Below are 24,388 nucleotides of genomic sequence, written 5' to 3' on the forward strand. Positions count from 1 at the left end.
GAGCGTGCTTTATGCACAGGGGAATTGTTATGCTGGAACAGGTTTGGGCTTGGGCGGCACGGTGGTGTAGTGGTTAGCGCTGTCGCCTCACAGCAAGAAGGTCCGGGTTCGAGCCCCGTGGCCGGCGAGGGCCTTTCTGTGTGGAGTTTGCATGTTCTCCCCGTGTCCGCATGGGTTTCCTCCGGGTGCTCCGGTTTCCCCCACAGTCCAAAGACATGCAGGTTAGGTTAACTGGTGACTCTAAATTGACTGTAGGTGTGAGTGTGAGTGTGAATGGTTGTCTGTGTCTATGTGTCAGCCCTGTGATGACCTGGCGACTTGTCCAGGGTGTACCCCGCCTTTCGCCCGTAGTCAGCTGGGATAGGCTCCAGCTTGCCTGCGACCCTGTAGAAGGATAAAGCGGCTACAGATAATGAGATGAGATGAGATGAGGTTTGGGCTTCTTAGTTCCACTGATGGGAAATTGCATACAAAGACATCTTATAAAATTGGGTACTTCAAACTTTATGGCAATAGTTTGGGGAAGAACCACATACTTTTGGACATCCATCCATCCATCCATCCATTATCTGTGGCCGCTTATCCTGTGCAGGGTCGCAGGCAAGCTGGACCCTAGCCCAGCTAACTATGGGCGAGAGGTGGGGTACACCCTGGACAAGTTGCCAGGTCATCACAGGGCTGACACATAGAGACAAACAACCAGAACTTTTTTTTAATTTTATTTTTATTTTCTTTCTTTTTCAATTTTCATTTTATTTGTTGTTTTTTTGTGTGTGTTTGTGTAGTTTGATGTTTGTTTGAGTGTTTTGTCCGCGGGTTGTGGTGTAGCTCCGGACCCAGTTTGGGGCGTCGGTTCCCTCCAGGCCTTGGTTCGCCGTAGGTGATGCCTACGCTCCCGGCTGTGGACTGCAGTGAGCTCCCTGCTCATTTTACATCGTGGTTGTCCAGCGCTCTGCGCTTTGACGCTTGGCGTGATGTTCCGAGCGATGTTGCTCGGTGGCGTCGCGGCGGCTGTGCAGGCGGTCTGGGACACACCAGCGCTCTGCGTGGCGGAGCTTCTCTGCTCGCTTTGTGGATCCACGGCGTGGTGTTTGAGCGATGTGGCTGACGGCGTCACGGCGGCTGTGCTGGAGATGTGGGACTCGTTTTCATGCGCCTTTTGGTGGGACTGTGGCTGCTACACCACGGGAATTACATCTTGACCCCTACTTGGTGGACTTTTTACTTTTATTTTTTATTATTATTCATTTATTTATTTATTATTGTTATTTTTTTTCTTTGTCTATAATTGTAAAGCGTCCTTGGGTTTTTTGAAAGGCGCTATATAAATTTAAATTAGATTTATTATTATTATGATTCACACTCGCAATTTAGAGCCACCAATTAGCCTGACCTGCATGTCTTTGGACTGTGGGGGAAACCGGAGCACCCGGCGGAAACCCACGCGGACATGGGGAGAACATGCAAACTCCACACAGAAAGGCCCTTCGTCAGCTGCTGGGCTCGAACACAGGACCTTCTTGCTGTGAGACAACAGTGCTAACCACTGCACTACCATGCCGCCCTACTTTTGGACATGTAGTGTGTTTTTCCATACAATAAATAAATAAATAAAAAAGCCATATGGTGGCATAGTGGGAAGAGTTGCCTTTTCACAGCTCCAGGGTTCCTGGGTTATCCGTAAACTCAGGTTACTGTCTGTAGAGTTTTGCATGTTCTCCCATATTAGTGTGGGTTTCCTCGGGGTTCTCCAGTTTCCTCCCACTTAACATGCTAATGCCTGTCAGACATAACCATTAACAGAGTTGAGCAAAGTCAACAATTATGCTGTGTTCACACTTATACCGGTACGAAAGTGGTATAACTGGATCGATACAAAGTATACCGGTACAGTTTAGTGCATCTGTCCACACTAGCGAGAAATGTTTGCGGTTTTCTTTCACGGTAGTTGAAATGCGTGTGCACGAAATGTTTCCGTGGTTACCGAGTAACTTCCTTCCGAGAATATATGGCGGATGAAACAACGTGTGTGTGCTTTTTGTTGTCAGTGTACAGTCTGTATTTCTGGTGGTCATTTATTCAGTCGAATCGTATAAAACGCGCGAGGCAGTTGAGAAAGAAACAAAGAAAACTAATCTCCGTTCTTCACTATTTTATTCAGCGAAGACTTCGATTGAGGTGTGTGACTTTGCGCATGCGCATTATATTTGTATCGATACAGAGCCGCTTCATCTGTCCACACTACACGAAGCGCTACTGTACCGGTACGAAACCCATACATTTGTGGGTTTCGTACCGATATAGTTGCTAGTGTGGACAGGTGTTGCGGTATGAAAGTAGTTTTGTATCAGTACAAAATCCCTAGTGTGGACAGGGTATTACACATCTAATTCCATATCAACCAACATTTACACAAATAGATTTTGTATAATTAGTGAGACGTGAAAGTGCTTGCTTGGACCAAAAGTCCTGCATGTTTATGTCTTGCTAAATACAATGTAATGGAACATTTTTTTTAGGATAAAATTTGATAGGATAACAAATCTTGTTTAACCCCCTTTTTTCTGGATATTTCCGTTTTGCTGCAGTATTCATTCTTTGACGCTGATTTGTAGTGCAAGCTGTTAGACTTCAGACTTCTATATGAATAACAAAGCAACAATCCTTCCCTGTGTCTGAAATCACTCACTGTTCACTATATAGTGGACTATATAGTGAGTTCGCCATTTTGTAGTGCTGTCTGAATGTATTGAGGTATTTCACCTGACGTCACAGGGTCACGTGACGCCCCGGTGTCCGCCATTTTGGACGGCAAGCTAGCTAATGTCAACAACAGTAGCTGGTATGTTACTGTAGCAATGTTTACGTTCAGTCATTTGGATGACTGTTAAAACCTTTCAGTCTCAAGTTTTTCCTTTACTGGATTTACTAGTTTACTGAGCTAGCGCGCGCTGGCCGGCCAGCTTGCCGGCTAGCGCGCACTGGCTCAGTAAACTAGTAAATCCAGTAAAGGAAAAACTTGAGACTGAAAGGTTTTAACAGTCATCCAAATGACTGAACGTAAACATTGCTACAGTAACATACCAGCTATGATGTTGTTGACATTAGCTAGTGCTAACAGCTAGTTGCTAATACACTGCTACAACTACACCGACCCTAATAATACAGTTCTTGGTCATTGCCTGGTAACAGCAAATTTATAACGGGCCATGTCTCAACAGACTAAGAAGTTATTTCAATGACATTTAATAACATTTTGTTTATCCTGAGGACCGAAAGTAAATGAAAATGTGAACAAACCTTAGCTGTAATAAGATGGCGACCACCGGCTCCAGGGACGACCCGCTGATGTAGGCATGTTACCCAGCCTGACACAAAATATTTGTAGGTATCCTAACTCGTATACGCTTTCAGATCAATACCTGTGTATGGCGATGGGTTTTTAACGACATAGGTATACAGATCATGTGGGCCGAAGTCAGGTAAAGACGAGGGCTTCGTGTACTTCCGTACGTCAGTGAACAATCCTGATGGAAGCAGGTAAACGTCGTTCTCTAAGCCTGCTAACCTCAATTTTTGCAAATACCTCTCCCTCTGCTCGCCCTGTAAATGCCCTACGTCGCTGGATAGTGAAGGTATTTTCTGCATCTCGCTCCTTTTTCTTTTATGTTTTTCGTTTGTCGCCTTCCTCGCATTCAAACTGATTCGAGCCGTGCCGTCCAAAATGGCAGCATCACATGACTTGGTCACGTGGGTGAAATACCTCAATAGTGAGAATTATTACACCCTATATAGTGGACTCATAGTATCCCACAATGCACCGTGAAAAGCAGTGTACAACCGATGGTCACTAACCAAGCAATGTATACCATCATGTATTGCGGTCACGCTAAAAGAAAAAAAAGATTGTGCTGGAGTGAATGGACGGAGGAAGAAACACATTATAAACGGACATTCGAGTACAATTAAAAATAGTAAGAGAATAGAAAATAAGCTAAAATAGGATAAGACAGTTAAAATACAACAATAAAAGTTAGTGTCCGGAGCGAGAAATTAATCAAAAGCCTCAAATTTGATTTAATAAAAGGCAGCGGCGAAGCAGAAAATATTCAGCCTTGATTTAAAAGAACTGAAAGATGCAGCAGACATAAAGTACTTTGTATTCATTAGTGTGGGAAATTATACGCTCAGTATAATATGGATTTATCACAAAAGTACATGCGTGTATTTATTATTTTGAAAACCCACCAGCTGACTGATCTGGCACGTTTTAATTGTGCGACAGTAATCAGGGTTTTTTCTAGAAAAAATTTAGTCTGAGGGCGCTCACCATGGCGAGGGAGCGAAGCGGGGGGGGGGATGGTGCCGGTTGTCCGTCCCCCCCGCCGTGCGAAGCCTTTGAAAAATTGAGGCTACAATGGGACATTCTGAGGCTATCTGAGAGGGAAATTGTAACAAATTGTCTGTCAACATTGAAAAAGAAAGACGTAATCTTCTTCTGCCCCGGACAGTCTTTGGCTTTCTTCCGTTTCGTGCCGCGGGATGACATCTTTAAATGCCCAAGTGTCAACAAAAACAACTCGGGAACTACTTCTGTCAAAAGCTCCCGCGCCGGTGGGTGAAAGGTCATTCAGTCTCGAGAAATCTCGCTCTTCAAGTCAGCTGACCTTGTATGTAACCCATGTCAAATCTCGCGAGAGCAGCCGCGACAAGTAAACAACTAAACAACATGGCGCCTCAGTCTGGAAAACACCAATTTGGATTGTTTTTGCACCGTCTGGCGGTGTGTCTTCTATGACTGGAATATTTTTGGAGTAATTATAACGTATTTGATGATCAGACACATTGTCACGCGGTGTTGCTGGGATGTTTTCACGGAGAAAAGATCGTTTTGAGAAAGATTGCATGTTGTGCAGTAGCATATAAGTGCATGGCCCAAGTGTGACTTGGGGTTCAATCGGCATTTCGGTAAGGGGGCGCACGCCGAGAGTAAGAGGGCGCAGCGCCCCTGTTCCCCGGTTTAGACGAAAGCCTGGTAATGACGTAAATAACAGCGCGGTGGAGTAGTGTCCGAAAGTGGGGTTGTTGTTTTTTTTTCATTTTACCAATGAGCTCACTATACAGTCCTCTATATAGTAATTCCCTAGATAGTGAATAGGGAGTAGTGAATGAGTGAGCGATTTCGGACACAGCCCTCGACTTATCTCCTACCTCATAAAATTAGTGCTTCACTTCCTGTTTATCCTCCTGTTAAACACGATTGTAACTGCGCTAGCAATATCGCCCTGTGTTATCAGACTGCCAGACAAGCTCCGACTTCTCACAGGAATAACAAGAATACCATACTAATCAACACCAGGTTGGATAAACACGTCGCAAATATTTCAGTAGAAAATATTTCATGTGTTTCAGGCTGACGATTTCCTTTAATGCCTGGCAGAGAAACTTAAAATCATTTTCATCTCTTTCATCATTGCGTCCTCTGGGACGGCACTTAACCACAAACCTGAGTTTACAGATTAGAGTCCTGAGATCATTACAGCGGAGCAGCATATAGGCCAAGGAGTCTTCTGATTTAGTTTTAAGCCATGTGATAAAAGCAAAGTCTTTTACTTGTCAAATTACTGAACGCATTACTGAAAATGTTCTTATTACAGGCTACAGATGGCTGCTCTGACTGTCAGAGGATTATAGTAGCTCCTTGGCAAACAGATTTCATTCGAACAATCAGAAATCTTGTTACGATTCTTTTCTGTTTTGACGTGTACTCCTTCCAAACCATCAAGGATTCATTTCAAATAAGCCATGATCTGTTTTCCATCCAAACAACAATTTAGTTCATGATGAAATAATTAATGAGTCATGATGCTGGTAATTGCTTACTGATTGCTGTTTTGCTAGGAGGACGTTTCTCATCTAATCAATACAAACAGGCTCATCTGAAGCCAATCAGATGTTTAATAAGCATGATGGAATCAGCATGTGATGTAGTTACAGAGTTGTTTCCTCCTGCTAATAAATAGGTAATAAGTCAGTGAGATGAGGTGTCCGTAGCTTGATAAGTTCGCGTTCGAAAGGGCTGACAGTATTCTGCTCTCACTGTTCAAGATAAGATTTTTTTTTACAGATGGTTCCAGGCTTGTATTACTTGAATCTGACTCGTGCCCTAATTTTAAGGACTCGTGACTTGACTTGGACTTGAGCACTGATGACTTGGACTCGTAAATTGGAGACGAGGACGTGGATTTTTTCTTTATTTTTTGTAACATGCCATAACAATTTGGCATATTTATATCTACATTCATTTTTATACTAATTTCGTGCAAGAGAATGCACATTCACCTGCTCATACATCCTGTTCAGGAACAAACTAACGTTCGTGGAGCTAAAATGCTTGGAGAGAAGCCTCTAGGATTGTCTGCTTTGCTTATACAGACTTCTCGTGCAGTGGGTAAAAAATGCACTGCTATGTGTTCCATATGTAGAAGAACTATCGAGGAGAGGACGGGGGTAACCTCGAACTTCAATCGTCATTTGGGAAGACTCCACCCAGAGAAGGAAGTGACATGCTATGTTCATTGTTCTGTTGATAGCGGGGCTTGCTTGCTGACCGGTGAACTAGCTAGTGTTAACCCTCTCTCATGTTATTTGCCCTGTTGATAGTGGGCGGGGCTTGCTGAGCAATGAACAAGCTTTTTATCGGTAGCCTATTAACTAAAATGGGGCAGTTGAGCAGTAACTTTAGTCCAATACAGTAGCAGAGACGGTTTCACATAAAGGCAGCAACAGCCACCGTCAGATGGTGCGGTTGGAGTCTTGTTCTCGGACTTGACTTGGCTCAATAATGGACTCGACTCGAAATTTTCTTTAATGACTTGGACTTGACTCGGACTTGAACACTGGGGACTCGAGACTGGACTCGAACTCGAGGTTTAGTGACTTGACTACAACACTGGATGGTTCTATAGACAGTTTTAGCTCACGATGGGTTTGCAAATACTTGGCGATGCAAAATTGGTAGGATTGCCACCAATCGTGCAATGCACAACGAATGTTCTCCGAGCTTCGTGAGTTGTTTTTTGGTGTGTCTCCACCTTGTGAGTGGCCAAAAACATCACAAAAAATTTCAATGCATGCATTGAAATTTGTTGGAGATGTTTTCGTCAGGGAATACTTGCAGATGGGTTTGGGAATAGTTCCCAAAGCTCAGAGAACCTTCGTCGAGCCTCTTGAGATGTATTTATCTCAAATCCATGTTCCTGATACTCACGGGGGCCTCATCAACACAGTGGCTCAGTATAGCCTAACCTTCGTCAGGACTTAAAGTGCATTTACATTCAGGGATTTTTCGGAGCGTGTTGTGCGCGCTCTTGGGACTCAGACGTTATGGGAAACACCTGATGCTGATTTGAGTGCAATCAGCATGTGCATATAAGGACAATGTTTTCACAGAGACTTTGCGAAATATTCTGTCAGGTATGCGGCGGTACACGAATGTAAATGCAGGAAGAGTGTTTATTAGCAGGCATGATATTTACAAAAACAAAACGTGAGGCAAGGTCAGAGTAACAAAACACAAATAAAACCAAAACATAAAGCAGAGTATTTAACTAGAGTCATAAACATGGCTAGAAACAAACATGACAGTGATAATGATAATACTTCACAAAGCCTCTGTGAAAACAGCATCCTTATATGTGCGTGCTGATTGTGCTCAAATCAGCATCAGGTGTTTTCCATAATGACTCGATCCCAAGAGCGCACACAACACACTTTATGAGCGAGTATGGCTGTTCGAGCTGTACCAGGCTCAAGTGCACAAAGGCGTGACAGTCAAATGTTCATTGCTGTGTGACCACAACTATTAGCTCATCTGTACATTGCCATGCATTGCCACCAAAACACCTCATTTTCATTGATAACTCATCGTAAAGCATCGTGAGCTGTACTGTGACTAGCTTAACCCTCTGGGGTCAAGAGCGTCGCCGGTGAGGCTCGGCAGGTTTAGAATGCGTAGGTCATGTATCTAGATAAATATATTCACAAGTTTTTTTCATACAAGCATGATAAACATATTGACAGAAACTTTATACTTTACACTTTCCTATGTGCCCACTGCCAAATAATATAGTTTTTAAATTACCTAAATTAGATGAAACATAAAACTTGTCACCTTACTCAGTCGCACCGGAGTTGGAGTGCACACTTAGGGCCTCTGCATGCTCTTGCGACAAGGCTTTCGCAGATAGCTTTTCGCAGACAGTTGTAATTTATCGTTGAGCGGGGAGTAATAGGCGTGCGCGATATTATTCACCGCCACAATGCAAGGGGGCACGAAGTCGCGAAATCGCTAGGAGTAGTTGGTGGGTGTGGTTAGTGGAGTGTTTATCCTTCGGTTACTTATAATGACAAGAACTGGAGTCGTATAGATGTGCGTACTTCCTTACTTCCTCGAACAACCGCTCTTCATGCTGCTCCATCTTCACTCGTGTTTTTAAAAATGGCGGTTGTGAAAACAAACCAAACCGGGAAAGTAGGGAAGCGGAAGTGCGTGTACAGCGGATGTAGAGTGGACCAATCAGAGCCCTCTTGTCTGCGACGCTTTCTGCAAGGCTTCTGCGGTGGTCACAATTTTTGGGAGGTGCGCGCAGAGCGTCTGCGAAGGTGGGGGGGCTATGCAGACGCCATCTGCGAGGACTGCGTTGTCAGTATAAATTGGCCTTTACACTTTCATAAAAGACTATTCACATGGTAACAGCATAATAATCACTTTCACTCTTTCGGATTTGATTGGTTTCTCTTTCATGGTGGGAACGGCCACCGTAAACAGGATAAAATCTGTCAGCCATAGTTTAGGCTACCTGTTTGGAGGCAAAACTTGTTTCAAGATGGCACACAGATTTTATGCCCTTCGGATGATTCAGGACAGCGATTCAATTTCAGGACAGTGATTCAATTCATGATTCAGTTCATGATTTAGGACAGCGATTCAATTCAATCTTGAGAACTGCGACACTGATGATGAGCAGTGCCTTTTTGATCTTCGACTCGATCCAGCTGAAGATCAACTCGAGTCAGTGTAAATATTTCTTCTATTTCTGATGAGCAGATCGGTTGATATGCATGCACTGTAGTGCATACACAGGAAAACCGACTGAGCCATTTTTCCAGAGTTAAAAGTATTTTCCTCAAAAATAGTTAATTTCGCTCTATTTTGAGTTTAGAGAGTAACATTTGGAGAGTAAATTACAGAGTAATTGTGTAACAGAGTTGGTTGTGGCTCTGAACTGAGTAAAATAGTACAACCCCAATTCCAAAAAAGTTGGGACAAAGTACAAATTGTAAATAAAAACAGAATGCAATAATTTACAAATCTCAAAAACTGATTTTGTATTCACAATAGAACATAGACAACATATCAAATGTCGAAAGTGAGACATTTTGAAATTTCATGCCAAATATTGGCTCATTTGAAATTTCATGACAGCAACACATCTCAAAAAAGTTGGGACAGGGGCAGTAAGAGGTTGGAAAATTTAAAGGTACAAAAAAGGAACAGCTGGAGGACCAAATTGCAACTCATTAGGTCAATTGGCAATAGGTCATTAACATGACTGGGTATAAAAAGAGCATCTTGGAGTGGCAGCGGCTCTCAGAAGTAAAGATGGGAAGAGGATCACCAATCCCCCTAATTCTGCGCCGACAAATAGTGGAGCAATATCAGAAAGGAGTTTGACAGTGTAAAATTGCGAAGAGTTTGAACATATCATCATCTACAGTGCATAATATCATCAAAAGATTCAGAGAATCTGGAAGAATCTCTGTGTGTAAGGGTCAAGGCCAGAAAACCATACTGGGTGCCCGTAATCTTCGGGCCCTTAGATGGCACTGCATCACATACAGGCATGCTTCTGTATTGGAAATCACAAAATGGGCTCAGGAATATTTCCAGAGAACATTATCTGTGAACACAATTCACCGTGCCATCCGCCGTTGCCAGCTAAAACTCTATAGTTCAAAGAAGAAGCCGTATCTAAACATGATCCAGAAGCGCAGACGTCTTCTCTGGGCCAAGGCTCATTTAAAATGGACTGTGGCAAAGTGTAAAACTGTTCTGTGGTCAGACGAATCAAAATTTGAAGTTCTTTATGGAAATCAGGGACGCCATGTCATTCGGACTAAAGAGGAGAAGGACGACCCAAGTTGTTGTCAGCGCTCAGTTCAGAAGCCTGCATCTCTGATGGTATGGAGTTGCATTAGTGCGTGTGGCATGGGCAGCTTACACATCTGGAAAGACACCATCAGTGCTGAAAGGTATATCCAGGTTCTAGAGCAACATATGCTCCCATCCAGACAACGTCTCTTTCAGGGAAGACCTTGCATTTTCCAACATGACAATGCCAAACCACATACTGCATCATTTACAGCATCATGGCTGCGCAGAAGAAGGGTCCGGGTACTGAACTGGCCAGCCTGCAGTCCAGATCTTTCACCCATAGAAAACATTTGGCGCATCATAAAACGGAAGATACGACAAAAAAGACCTAAGACAGTTGAGCAACTAGAATCCTACATTAGACAAGAATGGGTTAACATTCCTATCCCTAAACTTGAGCAACTTGTCTCCTCAGTCCCCAGACGTTTACAGACTGTTGTAAAGAGAAAAGGGGATGTCTCACAGTGGTAAACATGGCCTTGTCCCAACTTTTTTGAGATGTGTTGTTGTCATGAAATTTAAAATCACCTAATTTTTCTCTTTAAATGATACATTTTCTCAGTTTAAACATTTGATATGTCATCTATGTTCTATTCTGAATAAAATATGGAATTTTGAAACTTCCACATCATTGCATTCCGTTTTTATTTACAATTTGTACTTTGTCCCAACTTTTTTGGAATCGGGGTTGTAAAAGAATTAATTTCAAGACACACTAAAAAGAGTCAAATACGAAAATAAAGTCAAATACCAGATAAATGAAGCTGTTGTAAAAAGCAGTTTTAGAACCGTGTTGGAACGTGTGAAAAAACATGACCTAACCCATTGTCACAAACCGTTTTGATCACTTGACTTGATGGGATTAAGAGTTGGCAGTGGGAGGGGTTTTCACTCTTCTCATTGAATGGAATGAAATTTTTTACTCTTCTCATTGAATACTCCTCCCATTGCCAACCCTTTATCCCAAAACAATAGGACATACATTTTTTCATGGCCAGTTAATTGTCCAAATCAATGGAGCAGATTTAAGTTTTTGTGCTTGATCCATTCCTATGACTGAACTGAATCACCTCAAGTGATCAAAATGGTTCGTCACAATGGGTAAGGTCATGTTTTTTCACACATTCCAACACAGTTCTAAAACTGCTTTTTACATCTTCATTTATTTCAGGAGTCTTTTATTGTTCACATGCTTGTGACCAATAAAAATCGACTCCACATAATGACCAAATGGGTGCCAAGCTTTTGACCAATCACAGTGGGTCTTAATCGGCCTGGTGTGGTGGTGTAATTGTCTCTGCGTGAACCAAACAATGGTGCAGTCTAAGCTGATGAAGGTTTTTTTGGGTGAGCTTCTTCAAGCACTGAAGATGATTTAAGGGCTGAAACAGCCATGGGGGAGGCACACTCAGAGCCCCTACTGTCCCCGAACTCATGGGACAGTGTTAGTAATACAGGGGTCGGTTTAAAAAAAAAAGAAAAAAAAAAGCCAAAGTTAAAGTGCTGTCAGCTGGCAAGCGACTAGAGGGAGCTATGTTTCGGGCAGCTTGGCATGTTGAGTCCCCATGGCTAACGTATGATGTAAAATGCGGTGTCATTCTGTGTTCAGTTCGTAAATCGACAGGAAAATTAGATTCCTTCACTGTTGGTTGTTCCAAGACTCTTCTCGACTCTATTCAATTGTAAATCGTTTTGTGTTGAAGTAAAGGCTAAAGAGAGTCCTAATACCTCTTTTGAATAATTCCCTGATAAAGTAACCTGAAGTAAGCTCAACTTAAAAGAGGTTTATTTTAGCTTGATGGTGCTCAGGCTGCCCAAAATCAAGTCTTTCTTATTAGAGTCTGGAGTGGAGCCCAAATTTTATATGTAATGGAAAGGCCTAGCTGTATTTGTACACATATTTGAATTGTGCCAGTTTGGTTGGTATAAACCTGTATTAAGTCCGCTTTGATAATTCGGTAACTAAACTGTTCATTTTCTACATACGTGTTAGTCATAATTTCAGCGACAAGAGACAATGTGACAACGCAGCCCCACTTACAACTTCAGTTCCTACCTGCAATTATAGCCGTAGTTTCACCTTATCCTGTCAGATACAACCTCTCATTAAATATGTAGGCTATAGAGACGTTACGAAGAAAAATAAAGCTACATGCCCACAGAAACCAGAAAGCACTCTTTCTTCACATGGTCTTCTTTTTTAAAGTAGTAGTTGATAAACTCCAAGGTTAGTCGAGTTTTCAGAGAGGAAACAAAGACGTAAAAGCATTTGGTAGAAATGTTCCTGAAAACGGAAAGCAGAAGGGCATTCTTCAGCAAGTACAGGAAGGTTAACATCTTTGTTTGAGGCCAGAAACATTTCCATTAAAACAGGCAAGTGGGAATTCAAGCTAGATCTTGCGTACATGAACAAAGATACAAATGAAGTCTGAACCAAATGCCGAGTGTCTCCCTCGAGTTAGCTGCTTTAACAGCCCTTATCACTGCAGCTTAATTTCATTTCTTAGTGCCCAGTGTCCTGTTCATTTTTGGATTTTACATGATAGAACACAAGTCATCAAGCGGTTGTTAAATCTTTTATGAGCCGAGTGTGTGAGTGCAGGCGATCCCCATACTGGGACTGAAATCCACCAGTCTAAGCACTGAGCTGTTTTGGATTGAGAACTCTTTTTTTTTTCCAGAAATGTGACACAACTGGGGATTGATTATACTCGGGAAGGTGGTGTCATGATCACAACCCATCTGCTTTATATACAACAGGCTTCTGTTAAATGGTACCCATCACCAAGGGGAACATAGGTCATGTGACTCGGAGAGAGAAGAGGCAGATTCTAGTCAGTAGTAAACTCTCCGTGTGTGTATGACAGAGAGAATGACTGAGTCGGATGTGTAAACAAGAAATCGTATTAATATGGAGATGCTCAGTCCTGTGGGGGAGTGGCAAAGATAAGGAATTAAGACAGTGTTCCTGCTGTCAAGCACTTCATTTACTCCCATGCAGACTGTTTCTGCTCTCGTCCCATGTGCTCCTACACTTATTACTCTGAGGAGTGGCAGTTAAATTGTGGAGGAAACATGCTAACCTCCCTCTGTCTCTCTCATGACCAATTATAAATCACAAAGTTTGGAGTAGTGTTACAGTTATGGTTTGACATTTTTAAAGGAGAACTGAAGTAATTTTTAAACTTGCTTTAATTTCTTAATTAACATGTTATTCAATTACGTTTTTGGTTTTAGTAACCTTATATCGTGACTCGTATTGGCAAATACTTGCAATTAAATATTATACTTATCGGCCTGTTCGGTTTTTAACTATGTTGAATTTAGTTTGTTTGGTCCACGGCAGGTGTCGCTTATCCGCGCGATCGTCACGAGACTTGTGCGAGACTTCGAAACGTGCAGTGTCAGCGAGGTGTTAGTGCCGCCATTTTGAAAACTGTTTTTCCAAACGAAGTATTGCACAAAAACAAGTTTAAATGACGATTACTGCCTACTTTTTCAAACTTTCCTGATTGCTATCAAAACAAACAAAACGTCTGGCTCGATTACATCAGCATTCGAAAGAGGGCGCGCGCGTCTTTTGACAACGTTGGGAGATGTTGGTCACTTTGATTTCCGCTGTACGTTTTACTTCCATCCTACGATGTCTCACACAGGTCTCAACGACTGTTGTTTACGGCCATTGCTTTGACATATGGACTGATATATTACAGAGCATATTTCAAACACTCATAACTTGCTGTAGCAGTGACAAAATAGCGATGAGAAATGCATTCCTATATTTAATAAAATGAGATAAATAGAATTTTGATAATAAAAAAATTTGCCTTCAGTTCCCTTTTAAAGTGCTGATGACACGTTTTTGACATCTTTGGCGATGTTTTATAACATAAAAAGTAATTCCCGATGATCCATATATTAATTCACGAAGGCGCCTATTTTGATAAAAAACGCGGCTATTTGGGCAAATTTGACGGGGCTGCAGCACCCAGGAGACGAAAGAGGAGGAGGAGCTATATGACATCAGCGAAAGAACCTTCCTCCTAACTTACCAGTTTGTTGTTGATGCGACAGGTGTTCAGTTTATCATTATTAGTATTTTTATTAGACATTATTATATATATATATATATATATATATATATATATATATATATATAGTTATTATGCCTTCGGGTTGTGTTGCCGGCTTTTGCTCCAAAACCCACAAGGATGGGGTAAGTTTATTCAAGTTTCCCAGAGATCCCGAGCTGCATGCGAAGTGGGTGAGGCAAGTCAGGCGCACTCGTGACAAGTGGGAGCCCTCACCAACATCCGTCCTGTGCTCTGAACACTTCGATTTGGATTGTTTTGACACCCTTTCCAACTTAAAAGAATCTCTTGGGTGTTCAGTTCAGCACAAACGTGTGCTGCTGCCATCAGCAGTGCCTACAGTATTCCGGAGGGGGTCTACTAGTAGCTATGCCGGATCCAGCAGTCACCTGGGACAAGGCGACTCCTCCAAAGACAGTCCAACTGTCAGAACATGTGTTGAGAAACGACATAAGATAAAGGTACGTAGAGCTATAGAGTGCTCCGACATGATGCTAAAAATAGTAACCATGCGGTCTGCGCGGCCATCTTGGAAGTGACTCGCTCCAGAGCGCTCATAGAGTACACATTCATGATAATCATAAATGTAATCATAAAGTCGGCGTGATATCAGTCATGTATTTGCTTGTGAAAGCTTGCGGCTTTCATGTAACTGCCGCCTAGCAACGAGAGGCAAAGGGTAAAGAGGGTAGGCTATCATAGATTCTATTCGGAAGAGATCAACACATGATTGCTTAAAAATTAGGTATTTTAACAATTTGTATCTGTTTTGTGATTATCGTGACACTTGTGTGTTATATAGAACTGTATGTCTTATCAGCACATCGAGGATCTTCCACCGGAGGCTTTAGCAAGTACTCGTAGCAACACTACACTTTACCCTTTGCCATGCGTTGTTAGAGAACGGTAGCAAGTACCCCGATGACCGACTTCAAGAATATGTAGAAAAAAATTAGAAATTATACTTTCCAAAAGTCATTTGAGCTTAGTGTATTGCATTTCCATTTATATTGTAGGTTCTTGCTGATGTTTTTGCGGAGTATGACGCAGCTGCTGAATCAGAAGCTGCAGAGTTTGTATGTACTAGTTGTGAACATTCACATTATTATCAATCTCATTTATTTAAAATCAGATAAAATCATGATCACTGCTTAAAGTACCAGTATTTGGTTGTTGAAGAGCTAGCACTAGAAAGTTCACCGGCGTTTTCATGCGCCATTTCCATTGAGTAGAACAGCCAGTGAACCGCAGCGTGTTCTTCCGCTGACGTCACAACATGGCCGCGAGCCACGGACCCAGTTTTCTTGCGCTGTGCAATTAAAAGTTGGATATTCGCGTAACTACAGCTTCTTTTCACGTAATTATAACAGAAATCTAACGTTTGCCATGTTGTATAGTTTATTTAAGAAATTGCATAGAGTCATGTTCGTGTCATCAGCACTTTAAGTGAAGTCACACCAACCTTGAAGCTGACTACACTCACCGGCCACTTTATTAGGAACACCCATCCACCTGCTGTTTGATGCAGTTCTCTAATCAGCCAATCCTTTGACAGCAGCACAAGCATAAAATCATGCAGATACAAATCAAGGGCTTCAGTTAATGTTCACTTCAAACCACAGAACGGGAAAAATTGTGATCTCAAAGTGTGAATTTCTTTCACTGTGGCATGGGTGTTGGTTTGAGCCAGATGGACTGGTTTGAGTATTTCAGAAACTGCTGATCTTCTGGGGCTTTCACACACAACAATCTTTACACAGCATGGTGTGAAAAACAAAAAAACATTGAGTGAGTGCAGTTCTGTGGATGGAAACGCCTTGTTGATAAGAGAGGTCGGCGGAAAACGGTCAGGCCTGAGTTTCCCAAAAGCATCGCAGCACAAAGATAATTGCTAAATGGTAGCGCGAGCAGCACAATGAACACACTCTCTCCCCGAGTTAAGATGCTATTAGCGTTAAGAGGCTTTTGGGAAACCCACCACAGATTGGTTTGAGCTGCCAGGGTAGGATATAGCAACTCTTTACAACCATGGTGAACAGAAAAGCATCTCGGCATGCAACAGCAGAAGACCACATTGGGTTCCACTCCTGCAGCCAAGAACAGGACTCTTAGAACGAAGAATAAGTTCCTATTAAAGTGGCCAGCGAGTGTATTTTCCAATGACATCTCTTTATCCTCTCATCCCTTTATACCTCAGCAGTCTGTCAACAATTATAATTATTAATTTAAAAAAGTAATTCATTCAAGTGATTAATTTAATATTGTGGAACATCTGAAAATCAAATTAATTCCTATTTTCACTCACAGCGGTAAGCAGATATTTATCTTCTTTGCTTTATTTTGATAAACTTAGCATGAATGTCGCAATCAAGTGTTTTACATAGTACTGTATGATGGCATTCAAGCTAATACTGAGTATTTTAGAGTTAGCTAGCCATTTTAGAAGAAGAAACCTTTATTCGTCACATGCACGCTTCAAGCACAGTGAAATTCATCCTCTGCATTTAACCCATCTGAAGCAGTGAACACACGCACGCACTCAGAGCAGTGGGCAGCCACACCAGAGCGCCCGGGGAGCAGTCAGGGGTTCGGTACCTCGCTCAAGGGCACCTCAGCCCAAGGCTGCCCCACGTCAACCTAACTGCATGTCTTTGGACTGTGGGGGAAACCGGCGCACCCGGAGAAAACCCATGCAGACACGGGGAGAACATGCAAACTCCGCACAGAAAGGCCCTCGCCGGCCGCTGGGTTCGAACCCGAAACCTTCTTGCTGTGAGGCGACCGTGCTAACCACTACACCACCGTTCCATTTTATTTCTTTATCCAGCTAGCAAGATAGCGTACTAATGTTAATACTACATCACCTTACATCACGTTTCCTTGAAGAGTTCCTAGCTAGCGTTAGCTTGATGACAGGAGTAGTTTGCTTTGTTTTTTGATTGATTGCCTGACTAGATGAATCAAAAATAGTTTCTGTTCTGAGGAAAATTTTTTATAAAACTCCTGTGGGTGTTTTTCAGACACACTTCAGTTTCTTTTTATGGCCCAGAGGAAAGTATCAGCTTTGGAAACAAGCATTCAAAGTATCTCGCTAACTAGCTAACACGCTAACTCTTTGGATACAAGTAGGGTGACCAGATTTCCCTAGTCTGAAACCGGGACACTTTTGCGCGCGACCATGCTCGTGCACGCACACCTTTTTTTTTACGTAAACATGACACTCAGAGAGGTGCTCTTATTTTGTTGAAGCTCACATTTATCAACATCTCACATGAAATAAAAGAAACAGGCATTTTGTTATCTAGTAGCATAGTGGTATACAGATCAGTTAAATTATGGTCAGACAACAGATTTTGTAATGGCTGAGAATAGGCCAGGCTATGTCCATAGGCCAAATTTAAACTGATTTATTTCACCTGTTTGTGAGAACACCAAGAAGAATGCATATGCACATGTAGGCTATGTCTCTAAAATTGTATGCACGATAGCATGAACTTAAAAAGTAGATATGTGACCTCAACATAGCCTAGGCCAGAATCAACCTTACTAACCATTCCCCACAACTGAATGAATAATGCGTTTTTTTTAAAAAGACATTGCACAGTATATCTACCTCTATGTTTGCACATTGTTTGTTTGCCTTTTTTTAATGTTATCTTCATTTTTCACTCTACCTTTATATTTTGCATTCCATATGCACTTTATATTTCATATTTTATATATATATTTCTTTTTATTTTGGTAAGCGTAGTTTGGTCGGGCAGTTGCAAAATAAAAATTTAATTACCCAATAATAAACCGCTGTGTCTGTTATTGTGTATATGACAAATTAAAAAAAAAAAATCTTGAATAAAGCAAGATGATGTGTACAAAAGTGAACACTTTAATGGAAGGTGCAACAAGCTGTTCAACACAGCAGTATGGCCAAACTGTCAGAATGGTATGTTAAACAGAAACAAAAAAGAGACAAGTGATTTGAGAATATACACTCAAACAAAACAGCAGTAAAGGAGGAGAGGGGCGACAGCCCAAGGAAAGCCCCCATAGGAGCGCACATCATTTGCAACATAGGCTACCCAACTCAGTACAAGAACAAAGCACTTACGGTACAGTGTGTGCAGTAGGCTTCGTGCGCATTGTTCTGCACCTCTCGGAGGAAGGGGTAGGTGCCCTGTAAATCTTTGGAAAAGGTACATTTTCTTTTCGGCATAATTGCTGCGGCATAACTGCCGCTAGACAAAGAACATTCGCGCCAGTTAATGTTTATTTTATTGTTGCATGGCAACATGTTCTGTTGTCTGGAATAATGTGGCTAAATAAACACCCATGCCACAGGGCCAGGGGCCAGTAACCAGGAAAGTTTGCGATTCCTGTCCATTCATCAAAATAGTAAATGCAGACATTTCTCCGCTAATGATTCCCACACTGCTCAGTCGCAAACGTCGCGAGTGGCGAAAACCGGGACATATCCGTGTCCCGACAGACTTTTGTCGGGACTCGGGACACACAACCCCAAATCGGGACTGTCCCGGTAAAACCGGACGTCTGGTCACCCTAGATACAAGCAAAGTATCCGAGTTACCAAGCTAGCTAGCTTTCTGTTTCTCTTCAGTCATGTCATTCTGGACAGTTTCTCTTTAGTTATTTCTTTCTCTGCAGTTATTTAATTCCCGTCTGACCTCACTGTCCGTTCATCGATATTATTCCTTCATGTGGCCGAAACTAGCAGAAGCTAATGCAGTTACTTCAACAAAAGGCATTAGTTCTCACTTTCTCTTTAGACTTTTTTTCTAAAGACCCATCACAGTTTGACTCTCCACACCTACACTGCTCTTAAGATGCATTCATTCCGTTTTAATATTTCATCAAGCTATAATACAAGAATACCATCACTGTCTATGACTCAGTGTCTCAAAGCCGCTGTATTCAACAGCGTTTGCTGTTGTCTCAGTGAATTCCGACTGCTTTCAGTGAAAGGAAGCGACACAATAAACTGCAGGAAGTTTAAATGACCTGAGCTCACCCTGATCTTTGTTTATCCATGACGAGAAAATGCTGCGTTTTTGAAATATTAAGCCTGTTTTGTCATCATGCTTTTTTTTTTTTTTAAGATGTTGCATCAGATTGCAATGCCTTGTGGATAAATCCGCACTGTTGTTGAAATTTTTCTTTAGGACTCCGAAGCCGCATGAAAGAAACTCCACTGGAGCTTATAAAATATCCCTGAAGACTTTGAGAGCGATTTGTCTCAAGGGGAAACAGTGATGGGAAACAGACTAAGCTGTGTTTAAAACACTCCGGGAATGCAGCCCTGAAAAACCCATTAGCTGTACATTTTTTAAGTTTCCTGGCCTGAACTCACCTGATTCAGCTCATTAAAGCTTTGGTAATCAGCCAGTGTACCACTAATGTGCCAGGTCTGGTATTGGGAACCGCTGAGTTATTGTCTTTGCATCAACATGACTTTATTACTGTATGTACCAGAATAAGTAGGCACTGGTCTCACAGGCTAGTGCTCTATCGTAGCCTTGTATGAACATAAATTGCCATGACATTTGAGTTTTGCAAAGTGCTAAAAATTAACATATGCTGTTGTTCACCATATTTAGACAAAGTACAAACTTAGATGACGTTAGCAGGCATCAGATATTTTCCGCTGCTGTAGTTCATTACTAAAATCCCATAAAATACAAGTTTAACATAGTAATATTTAAAGCTAGACAGCCTTTCGATTTCATAACATCGGTGAAATTTAGTTCCCTCTGAAATTTGGTCATTGTGATATGTTATTTACCAGCTGGGAGGTCCGTATGGTGAAATACCGTGACCGAGGTCTTGAAAGTACTGAGCGAGGCCCTCTGGGCCGAAGTAAGTATTCAAGGCCGAGGTCACGGTATTTCACCATACGGATCGAACTTAAGCTGGTAAATAATATATTTATTTTTTTCTTTACCAAATTCTAACAGAAAACGAGAGCACCCGAAAGGGAAAACCGAGCCGAGCCGCCATTTTGAATCCTCATTCACAACTCTAATGCAAATTGCTTTCTCTTCGGTATACAAGTGCACTTCCATGGCAGGAAAAAAAACTACATTTTGCCGCCTATGTAGTCCCCTATTTATACAAAATTGAGTCATTCAGGATTCAGCCATGTTTTTGCTCAGCGTTAGCAGCAGTTACAGGTTTTAGCTTTCTCCTGAAATGTTTTCTTTTATTTCTTCTTCCCCAGGGTAGTAAAACTCGCTTTCGCTGTGAACACTGTCGTTATCGCTATCCATGCTGTAAAATTAATGCTATTCTCCTGAGAAATGCTGGCAAAATGTATAAGATTTTTGATAATCTTATAAATAAATCTTATAAAAAAATATTGACAAAAAATGCTACTATGTTTGTTGTTGTTGTGAACGAGCAAGTCACCAGAGGTCCATATCTGGGGTCCGTAACTGGGGTCCGTTCAGAGTGTAGGATTTGATGGAAACCGGGCCACGAAAAAAATAAATATGTTTATTTCTGTAATATCTCACAAAATATCAGGCCATTCTGTGGCTGGGAAGGTATTTAATTTGAGTGGATTCTCTAGCAAATAATGTGCATGAAATCACTCGCTTTTTGTTATTGCAATTTTGATCTGTTCAGGCAAAGTGGTGCTTTAAAATACAGCAGACTACAATAGAACAAAGATGTTAAAGGAGAACTGAGGTCATTTTTAACCTTGCTTTATTTCTTAATTAACGTGTTATTCAATTACGTTTTCGGTTTTAGTCACCTTATATCGTGACTCATATTGGCAACTAATTGCAATTAAATATTATACTTATCGGCCTAATCGGTTTGTAGCCATGTTGAATTTAGTTCATTTGATCCACGGCAAGCGTTGCTTATCCGCGCAATCCTCACGAGACTTGTGCAAGACTTCGAAACGTGAAGTGTCAGCCAGGTGTCAGTGCCGCCATTTTGAAAACTGTTTTCCAAATGAAATATTGCACAAAAATGAGTTTAAATGACGATTACCGCCTACTTTTTTAAAACTTTCCTGATTGCTATCAAAACAAAGAAAACTTCTGGCTTGATTATGTCAGCATTCGAAAGAGAGCGCGCTCGTCTTTTGACGATGTTGGCAGATGTTGGTCACTTTGATTTCCGCTGTACGTTTTACTTCCATCCTACGATGTCTCGCACAGGTCTCAACGAATCTCTTTTACGGCCATCGCTTTGACATATGGACTGAGATATTTATTAGTCCATAGCATATTTCAAACACTCATAACTTGCTGTAGCAGTGACAAAATAGCTATCAAAAATACATTCCGATATATAATAAAATTAGATAAATAGAATTTTGATCATAAAAAATTTGCCTTCAGTTCTCCGACGGTGTGATCAGGCCAGTAGGTTTAAACCGTGTCACTGTGCATTTAACAGTGCTTTCTTGAGGAATGTCGGAGGGAAATAGTTGCACAATAAACTGCAGGAAGTTCAGATGGCTGTGTCAGCGCCGTGAAGCCACACTCACACTTGTTTTTCTGTTCCAGACTTCTTTAACACTTTGCTTCACAAAGGTCAGTGTGTGCTGTCAGAAAAAAACTCTTTAACCCGGGAAATTCAGGCATATCCTTTTGAGCCTGACCTTTCCATTCAGACAAAATAGCCAAGAGCAATCTTTTATCCTTTTTCATTTCCACGCACAAAATCTTGCTTGGCTTTTCACACAGAACAACACTGAACCACCTTTTAACTTATAATTGTAAGAATGGACGAACTTTTCACTTTACTTTTATTTGTTCCATTTGACCATGTTCATGTTCTCCAGCTACTTTTTTTGTCTTTAGTTTATTATATCAGTTCAGTTACATCCTACCTGACATGACATGTTTTACTAATCCAACAAACATCAGAAAATACTAAGGCACATGATTTCATGTTGATGTGTTTTTGCATACTTTTATCTCAGGATAATTTGTTTTTGTCCCAGAATACAAGCTTTCAAGAGCACAATAGATACATGGTTGTGTCTATTATAATGCAAGCAGCTAATGTTAGTCACGTCACGTAGTCACAATCACTACGTTTACATGCACATAGAGAGAATCGAATTTCTGCCGTTGCTCGACTGAAATCGAAGTTCAAAATGCCATGTATACACCTTAATTCGGCTGAAATTGAACCGAACTTGATTTCTCGGAATCGAGCTACACGACCTAGTTTATGCGATTTCTGCCGAGCTACTTTGTGCATGTATACCCTATCGAGCTAGTTGTCGAGCTACTTCCGGAAGTGACGAGTGACGAGACCACAAGCGGGAAATACAACAGCCTCGGTCGGCATGACAACAGTAGTAGCGAGCAGCAGAAGAGGTCAGGAGGAACAAACGAAGAAGAGAAAATGGCGATGTAGAGCTCTCTGAAGTGTGGGTGGAGCACAGAGGACAGCAGGACAAAGCTTCTGGTACTAATAGGCTTTTTATTGTCAGACTTTTCAGTTTAACAGCCTACTTTTATTCTTGAGAGAAAAACACACACGCGCGCGTGTGCTGTGTTCTAGTCCCGGGATGAGCTGTCCCCTCTGCTCTCCCTCTGCCTCCTTAAATAGGGCGCGGTTACTGGGAAGACACACAAACACAGGTTAATTACCGTCAGGTGTACCGTCGTTCTGCCACTCACCTTCCTTGGCTCCGCCCTCCTGTCACAGACCGGCACTTGACCACGCCCCCACTGCCACAGGCAAGCAGAAACGTGCACTTCTGGAGCAATGAGGAGACAGAGTTCATGCCCATTCAGCTTAAGGAGTTGAATATATTAAAATTCATGGACGGGAGAAAAACGCGCAATGGAGAACACGGAACTGATAACTTTGTTTACACTCTTGAATAGCTCTTCTTCATGACGACAACCGGAAGTGTACCAACACGATGGGGCGTGTAGCGCCACCTGTGGCTCGGGTGCACAATGCACCTCACACAATAGCCCGATTTTATTGTGTGCATGTAGTATTGGATTTCTCTGGCACCCTGCTGGGACCTTCAGCTCGATTACCGACAGCAGCTCGATTTGGATGTGCATGTAAACGTATATGTTTATAATGTCAATTTTTATTTGCACTGCATGTTGCGAATAAATGTAAATTTGTTTGTAGGGATTAAAGATTCATCTGTGTACATTGAACAGTACATTCAACAGACACAGGCATAATAATTTTAAGCATTTAAACTTGATCAATGCCACACTCCCTGTTTTGTTTTAGGGTTTTTTCTTCCCCAAATGTTGAAACTGAATTTGAGTTTTTTTTTTTTGAAAAATATATGCTCATTTTGAATTTGATGTCAGCAACATGTTTCAAAAAAGTTGGGACAGGGGCATGTTTACCACTGTGTTGCATCACCTCTACTTTTAACAACACTCTGTAAATGTTTGGGAACTGAGAAGAGCAATTGTTGTAATTTTGAAAGAGAAACGTTGTCCCATTCTTGCCTGATATACAGTTCCAGTTGCTCAACAGTTCAGGGTCTCCTTTGTCGTATTTTGCACTTCATAATGCGCCAAATGTTTTAAATGGGAGACAAGTCTGGACTGCAAGCAGGCCAGTTTAGCACCCGGACTCTTTTACGACAAAGCCATGCAGTTTTAATATGTGCAAAAAGTGCTTTGGCATTGTCTTGCTGAAAGAAGGAAGGCTTCCCTGAAAAAGATTTTGTCTGGATGGTAGCATATTGCTCTGAAACGTGTATATATCATCTATCCATCCATCCATTATCCATAACCGTTTATCCTGTGCAGGGTTGCAAGCAAGCTGGAGCTTATCTCAACTGACTGTGGGCAAGAGGCAGGATACACCCTGGACAAGTCACCAGATCATCGCAGGCTGACACAGAGACAAACAACCATTCACACCTACGGTCAATTTAGAGCCACGAGTTAGCCTAACCTGCATGTCTTTGGACTGTGGGGGAAACCGGAGCACCCAGAGGAAACCCACACAGAGAGAACATGCAAACTCCACACAGAAAGGCCCTCGTCGGCCGCTGGGCTCGAACCCAAAACCTTCTTGTGTATATGTCATTCAGCATTAATTTTATTTTTGCCAC

The 24,388-nt window shown here is 41.8% G+C and overlaps 1 protein-coding gene across 1 annotated transcript in view; it reads left to right on the top strand.

Annotated features, from left to right (window-relative positions):
- Positions 1-24,388, top strand: part of c18h3orf70 (chromosome 18 C3orf70 homolog) — a 76,721-nt gene that overhangs the window by 1,300 nt on the left and 51,033 nt on the right. The window lies entirely within an intron of this gene.

This window comes from Neoarius graeffei, chromosome 18, assembly GCF_027579695.1.
Source record: "Neoarius graeffei isolate fNeoGra1 chromosome 18, fNeoGra1.pri, whole genome shotgun sequence".
Classification (NCBI taxonomy): domain Eukaryota; kingdom Metazoa; phylum Chordata; class Actinopteri; order Siluriformes; family Ariidae; genus Neoarius; species Neoarius graeffei.